The following is an 8,398-nucleotide window of genomic DNA, read 5'->3' as shown; positions in this document are numbered from 1 at the left end:
ACTGTATCTAGCAACCACAAACAACATATACACACTGTATCTAGCAACCAGAGACAACATATACCCACTGTATCTAGCAACCACAAACAACATATACACACTGTATCTAGCAACCACAGACAACATATACCCACTGTATCTAGCAACCACAAACAACATATACACACTATCTAGCAACCACAGACAATATACACAGACTGTATCTAAGAACCACAGACACCATATTCACACTGTATCTAAGAACCACAGACAACATATTCACACTGTATCTAGGAACCACAGACAACATATACACACTGTATCTAAAAACAACAGACAATAAATGCAGATAGTATCTTATAACTGCACTATTGGTGTGCCTTTCCCAAGTAAGGACACTGAAGTTCAGTGGTTGTTGTTGGTTCATGTCTGTCATATTTGTAAATTGATTTGCTATAAGTTAAGACATTAGTTTTCTCAATTGAATTGTTTCATTTTTTTTTCACATCGATGCCTTTTAATGCTGACTATATGGTATGGGTTATTTTTCTCATTGTAGAATTCTGTACGGTTGTCAATAACTGCTAACATCATTTGAACTTTGGTGGATAGTTGTCTCATTGGCAAACATACCATATCTCCTTATTCATATACAGACAATTTATATAGTCTGTATCGAACAAACTGCAGACAATTTATATAAACTTTCTTGAAGAACCACAGACAATATATATAGACTGTATATAATAACCACAGCTAACAAATATTTCAGGTTTATATTATTTTCTCTAATTCTTCGTCAATTTATCCCTTTCTGCACCCATTGTATAAAAAAAATTAATCAACGTGTGGTTCGTTTGATCTCAGTTCTTCATTGGTTAAAATACGATTATGACGTCGAATTTTCTTGCTTTCCTCTGAATTTCCTATTGTGACGGCATGAAAAAAGGCGACCATGCCTGATGACGTCAGATAGAAAGAACACATCTTTTTGCAGATCATTCGAAAAGAAGGAATAAGTTTGCCTGCATATTGTTAGAAAATCATTAGAGAAACAGATTCCACCACCAAATCTCGTGTAAAACGATATTTATCCACTCTCGACAGTTAATTTTTAAATATTTAAAACGCTCGGCGAGCCTCTGATTTTAAATTTGAAAATTTAACTGTCTCGAGTGGATTAATATCGTATCACACTCGATGCAGTGGTAGAATCTATATTTATTAGTTGTTTATTAATATGTGTATACTCTGTAAACAACAGAATTGTAACACAAATGTGTTTAATACCTTTGTTTCTGTTATTACCTGTATTATCTAAAACTAATGTGTTTGTAAATATGCCTTTACGTCAAAATATGTTTTTAATATAACAAGTGATGGCCTCATTAAGTATTAAGCTTATATAATCAAAAACTAAAATAGTCCTTTTGCTAATGTCACATATATTCTGATAATTTACAAAATGTAATGGATAATATGTCCTTCACACCTTGGTTCTAGTTATTGGTAAGCATTTCTGAGCAAGTTGTTTCAATTAATGATAATGATTTTTACTCATTATTGAAATATAAGCATAAATATTTACAAACAATCGATGGTATTGATTTAATTGTTATACTCAATTATTTTCATGGATAATTTAAATATTACAAAAATATTTTTAAAATAGGTATTTTTTTCATGTCATTATTATATACTAAACAACTTGTATATAGTTCCTATAATTAAAGACATCAAAAGTTTATATTTTTTCATATACATTTATGTGCAGTGCCTATGAAAAATTTCAATAGTTCATGTATTACAGAATGTTAAAATCTTTTTTTGTTGTTTTGTTCAGTTATTCTGCTCAACCATCTGTGTGCTAACTCCTTGAGGTTTTATGTGAACTTTGACATAGAAGATGTTGAACAACCTGAAATATAAAATTCTTATGTTAGAATGTGTAAGCTCTCATTATTTCTTTTAGAACTTAAACTATAAATTTTCAAAGAAGTCAGACAGAACACATTGCATTTTGAGAAGAGAGTATAGAATTTGGTGCATGAAAGACCTGAAAAGAGCAAACTCTCTACAACTCATTACTGTATAGCAGTTGACCACATTCTGTCAAATAGTTTCTGACGAAAATATCTTTTTTTTTCATGCATGATCTTGCAGAATTCATAGAATTGGCAAGCAAGAGGTTTTGTGAGTTGATACATGTCTTTTCATCTTTGTTATTCATGTAAATTAATCATTGAGTGATAGATTTCTCTTAGAAGATATTTAAAGGTCCAAGTGAATAAACTATAAAGAGACTTATAACTATTGTAATTATTCAATTGGTAATAGAACAGATAAATGTTTAAATACCTTGACCAAAAGAAGATGACTCAATGTAAAAGTCCCAATAGGTTTGCAAGAAGATAATATTACACTCTTACATAGAATAACATTCTTGTGTAAATAACCAAGGGTTTCCTTGCCACATATTTTATAATGTATATGTTTTCTTGTGTTAGAAATATATAAAAGAGTAGATTAAGAAATGTCTTTTCTGACCATTGCAACAAGCTGAAAGTGTTTCAAATTGATGATTACATGTGTAAGAAAGTATTAAAACAGGACACTTTTGTTTATCTTTTCATAAGAAAATTGCCCAAGACACTTCAATTATGTAAAACGGAGGTTGTTGAAAAAGTGGACAAATGGTCAGGATTTCAACCAATATTATAATCCTAGGAAACATAAATAGCAGGGACTTGCAGACTTAATTTTCAAGCTAAATATTTCATTTGTCACAACAAACATGAACAGAAAAATCTTTTTTGCTGATAAATTGGCTCCAGTTGTTTTTGTGGTTTAATTGTCATATGTGTATTGATCTGATGAGTTAGGCCATTTATCAGCTGAACATTTTTATTTGTTCTTTAATGGGTTTGCTCATTGTTGAAGGCTGTACAATGACCTTAAGTTCCTTGCCTTTATGTCAATTAGTCTCTGGTGGCAATCATACCACATCCTTTTATTTTAATACCTATGTTTCCAGTCCAAAAACCTATGGATTAATTCATAGAGAAAAAGGGAATTTTTAATTTTAAATGATGGGGTTCAAAATTAATGCATGGGGCACTTACCAAATCTAAAAATAAAACAATATTGATATTGTCTATATACATACCAGTATCTAATACATCTGGTGTGACATTACAGTGTGTGTCCAAAACCTTTACAATGTGATTTGTTAACTAAGAATGAATGCACCAAGTCTCCTGGAACTCTGTAGACAGAAAAAAAATTGAATTCAATATAACAATTACTACAGGTAATGTATAAGCTAAATGTATTGTCTGTGGTTGTTACATTTGGATTTATATATTGTCTATGGTTCTAAGATACAGGCTATATGTATTGTCTATGGTTCTTAGGTTCAGTCTATATGTATTGTCTATGGTTCTTACGTTCAGTCTATATGCATTGTTTATGGTTCTTACGTTCGGTCTATATGCATTGTCTATGGTTCTTAGGTTCAGTATATATGCATTGTCTATGGTTCTTAGATATAGGCTATGTGTATTGTCTATGGTTTTAAGGTATAGTCTATATGTATTGTTTATGGTTCTAAGTTATAGGCTATATACATTGTCTATGGTTCCAAGTTATAGGCTATATGTATTGTCTATGGTTCTTAGGTAGAGTCTATGTGCATTGTCTAAGGTTCTCAGATATGGTCCATATGCATTGTCTATGGTTCTTACGTTCGGTCTATATGCATTGTCTATGGTTCTTAGGTTCAGTCTATATGCATTGTCTATGGTTTTTAGGTTCAGTCTATATGCATTGGCTATGGTTCTTATGGTTGGTCTATATGTATTGTCTATGGTTCTTAGGTTCAGTCTATATGCATTGTCTATGGTTCTTATGTTCAATTTATATGTATTGTCTATGGTGCTTAGGTACAGTCTGTATGCATTGTCTATAGTTCTTAGATATAGGCTATATGTATTGTCTATGGTTCTTAGGTATAGTCTATATGCATTGTCCATGGTTCTTAGGTTCAGTCTATATGTTTTGTTGATGTTTAGGTACAGTCTATTTGTATTGTCTATTGTTCTTAGGTATATAGATATAGGAAGATGAATTCCAATGAGACAACTCTCCATCCAAGTAACAATTTATAAAAGTAAACCATTATAGGTCAAAGTAATGCCTTCAACACGGAACTATATGTATTGTCTATGGTTCTTAGATATAAGCCATATGTATTGTCTATGGTTCTTAGGTACAGTCTATATATATATTGTCTATGGTTCGTAGTTATAGGCTATATGTATTGTCTATGGTTCTTAGGTACAGTCTATATGTATTGTTTATGGTTCTTAGGTTCAGTCTGTATGTATAGTCTATGCTTCTTAGATATGGTCTATATGTATTGTTTATGGTTCTTAGGTACAGACTGTACAGTCTTTTTGTATTGTCTATGGTTCTTAGGTTTAGTCTACGTGTATTGTCTATGGTTCTTAGGTATAGGCTATATGTATTGTCTATGGTTCTTAGATATAGGCAATATGTATTGTCTATGGTTCTTATGTATAGAGTTTATATGTATTGTCTATGGTTCTTAGGTTCAGTCTGCATGTACAGTCTAGTGTTCTTAGATATAGGTTATATGTATTATCTATGTTTCTAAGGTACAGTCTATATGTATTGTCTATGGTTTTTAGGTACAGTCTATATGTATTGTCTATGGTTATTAGGTACAGTCTATATACATATATTATGTGTTGTCTATAGTTCTTAGGTTCAGTCTATATGTATTGTCTGTGGTTCTTAGGTAGAGTCTATATGTATTGTCTATGGTTCTTAGGTTCCACCTACAGAATTAATACAGTCTATATGTATAATGTATTGTCTATGGTTCTTAGGTTCAGTCTATATGTATAATGTATTGTCTATGGTTCTTAGGTTCAGTCTATATGTATTATGTATTGTCTATGGTTCTTAGGTACAGTCTATATGTATTGTCTGTGGTTCTTAGGTAGAGTATATATGTATAGTCTATGGTTCTTAGGTTTAGTTTATATGTATTATCTATTGTTCTTCGATAAAGGATATATGCATGATATGTTTTGTCTATGGTTCTTAGTTTCCGTCTATATGTATAGTATATTGTTGTTAGAAATAGGCTGTATATATTGTCTATAATTCTTAGATATAAGCTTATTATGTTGTCTATGGTGTTTAAGTATAGTCTACAGTATATATGTATTTTCTACGGTTCTTAGATATAGGCTTTATATATTTTTCTATGGTTCTTATATTGAAGGTATATGTATTGTTTATGATTCTTAGGTTTATGTTATAAGTTTTGTCTATATGTTTCTTAGGTTCAGGTTATAAGTTTTGTCTATATGGTTCGTAGGTACAGTCTATATGACATGTATGTATTGTTTTGTTGATATGGTTCTTAGGTACAGGCTTGATATAAGTATTGCAATTACATTGCAGTGATCAAACTATTTAACTATTTAATGATCAACCTATTTAATAACATGATCATGAATTTTTAGGGCAGAAATCAAAACTATTGGCATGATTAAACAAGGTTATAAAAGACAATAATTAACCAATCAATTTGAAGTGATGATTAAACCCTGTAATCATATTATCATCAAAGGCAGATTTAGAGGGAGCAGGGAGCTTCATATATGATAAATGTATAGACTTTATAAACGTATTGCTCTAAATGTTGGTTTACCATAGGGCCTCTACCCCTTTTTCAAAATCCGGGTTCATGTACAATAAGGGGAATAATCAAATGATTAACATGATCAAAGTGTGATATAACATTATCTAATCTATCATGAATATCAAGGGCAACAATCAAACCTTACACTAGATAATTATGAATATTAAGGGCAATAATCAAAAATATGTAATCAGATAATCATGAAAAGTTAGGGAGATAATCAAATGATCATCACGGTCAAACTGTGTAATCAGATAATCATGAATTTTGATGGCAATAATCAAACAATCATCATGGCCTAACTGTTTAATCATGATTATCGAGGGCAATAATCAGACGATCATCACGGCCTAACTGTTTAGTCATATGATCATGATTATCAAGGGCAATACTCAGACAATCATCACGGCCTAACTGTTTAATCATATGATCATGATTATCAAGGGAAATAATCAGACGATCATCACAGCCTAACTGTTTATTCATATGGTTATAAATACTAAGGGCAATAATCAAACAATCATCATGGCCTAACTGTTTAATCATATGATACTGATTATCAAGGGCAATAATCAGACGATCATCACGGCCGAACTGTTTAATCATATGATCAAGATTATCAAGGGCAATAATCAGACAATGATCACAGCCTAACTGTTTAATCATATGGTTATGAATACTAATTAAGTGGGTCTCATTAGGGTCTAAGCGTGACCCCGTATTGGCTGATTTTTTTAGCACGACACTTGATGGTCGAATAATTAAGATTAAAAACAGGAAATGAAGTCCGGCAGGACACAGGAAATTACATGCACTATTTTGGCAACGAGAAGAGGGATACTGGATTCTCACTAAACAATAAGTGGGATCCAGGATCAGAACCCCCCCCAAAAAAAATGAGACCCCCTATACTAAGAGCAATAATAAAAAAAATCATAGGGGCACAACTGTGTAAACATATAATAATGAATATGTCAGTATCTCTTACTATCAAAATGCTCACACCACTCATTAGTTATAGACTTATACTGAGAACTTTTAAGTTTATAAATCCCAGGTTGGATCAAATCCTGATATTTTGGCCTTAATGTTTAAAACAAAGCTATGTTTGTTATTTGGTCGTAAACATGCAATTTTTGTTTTAGTGTTTACCCTTTTCCGCATCTTTAGGACTCCTGCCCGTCAATTAACAGCAGTATAAATATAACGTGAAATCGAAACAGAAAGTACACTTCGGAAACTCTTTTTTTCGTAGAATAAATCCGAGTTACATTGAGAACCAATCGTATGATAGATAACAAAAATGAAAAATAAATAAGCCAATCAGAGCGTGGTCCATATCGTGGTTTTTAGATCATTAGAACCCCAACTATTATACCTCACTGGTTATAGTCTTAGAGGAAAATAATCTGGTTCCCTGTCTAATTCCCATGTTTCATCTCAAATGGAGAAAAATTAGGAATTCTTATACTACATTCAGTGTGATGGCGGTCAAAATAAATTTTCATAGAGACTCCGATAAGTTTACTTTTATCGGATATCATTTTAAGGTTATCTTATATATGAAAAGTTGATTAGGCCTTTTGGGTTGAAATATAAGCATAAAGTTTGTCTTCCTTATCTTAGCTATTCCATGACCAGAAACACGCGACGTGCGCATGGAATACCGTGTCCTAGATTTTTTGGTATTGAAAATCTTGAACTAAACTTGTCCATATCTTACCATAAATTGATATCATTGTCTGTTCTTCATTTATACATGACTGCATGTACAATTCATTTCTTTCGGATACGGTTGATATGAGTACACTTCAATAATTGATTAGAAGAAAAATCACATTGATGATAAGGACAGTCGCAAAAAAAAATGTTCTAGAAGATTACCATGGCAAATGTTGATATAGTAAAAGAAATATAAGTTCAAAATTAAAAACAACTGTTCGAATAAAGATCAGGAAGGTGTACAAACAGACGAAAGTTTGCATACATGTAAACAAATAAATAAACAAACAAATAAACAAAACAAAATACGTTATATGCTCCAATGACAACTGCAAATGATATCAGGTGGTTTTAAAGAGTTTGGTATGAAAGAGTTAAAAAATATAATGCCTCGCTTATTGCATCTGGTATACATTCCAAAGTCAGTAGAATTAAAAACCATGGAACTTTGTAATGATGATATCAAGCCATTGTGTAAAAAAATAAGAAATCTTTGGAACATTTAAATGTATGTGGTGGTGGTGGAAGTCAACACAATGTTCAATTGACAAACACAGTTTGAAGGCCAAATCCGACGTTGAAGAGCATTGAAAACTAAAAAAGGCATATAATTTGTTTATTCAAGTGCATCAATATGGTAATCATGCGTTATCAAAATGTTTAAAGCACTTATAAAGATATCGTTCCATCGGGATCTAGCTTCTTATTCACTACAAGGAGCGAAAGGACGGGATAAGTTGTGTCTTAAAGACAAACCATTTCAAAAATATAGAAAACATGCACTTAATTGAGTGTTAATACAGGTAGACATTCTTTGTGTTGATAGCTGCTTCTTTGGATTCTCATTCAAAATAAATACAGAATTTAAATATATGAAATATAAAATGACTTTTATAGAATACTAACGGAATAACATACACCCTAAATTGACAAATTTAATAGATATATTAAATGTTTGCCTAC

The 8,398-nt window shown here is 31.5% G+C and overlaps 1 long non-coding RNA gene across 1 annotated transcript; it reads right to left on the bottom strand.

Annotated features, from left to right (window-relative positions):
* Positions 1-1,324: 1,324 nt before the first annotated feature.
* Positions 1,325-6,981, bottom strand: LOC127734358 (uncharacterized). The gene is made up of 3 exons (XR_007997528.1): positions 6,866-6,981; positions 3,146-3,244; positions 1,325-1,897 (listed from the first exon to the last, which is right to left on the bottom strand). It is a non-coding gene; the product is annotated as an uncharacterized LOC127734358 (long non-coding RNA).
* Between the last annotated feature and the right edge of the window lie 1,417 nt (positions 6,982-8,398).

Source organism: Mytilus californianus, unplaced genomic scaffold, assembly GCF_021869535.1.
Source record: "Mytilus californianus isolate M0D057914Y unplaced genomic scaffold, xbMytCali1.0.p SCAF_3, whole genome shotgun sequence".
In the NCBI taxonomy this organism is placed as follows: domain Eukaryota; kingdom Metazoa; phylum Mollusca; class Bivalvia; order Mytilida; family Mytilidae; genus Mytilus; species Mytilus californianus.
The sequence above is the reverse complement of the archived record's forward strand: the minus strand, read 5'-3'. Positions and strand labels throughout refer to the sequence as shown.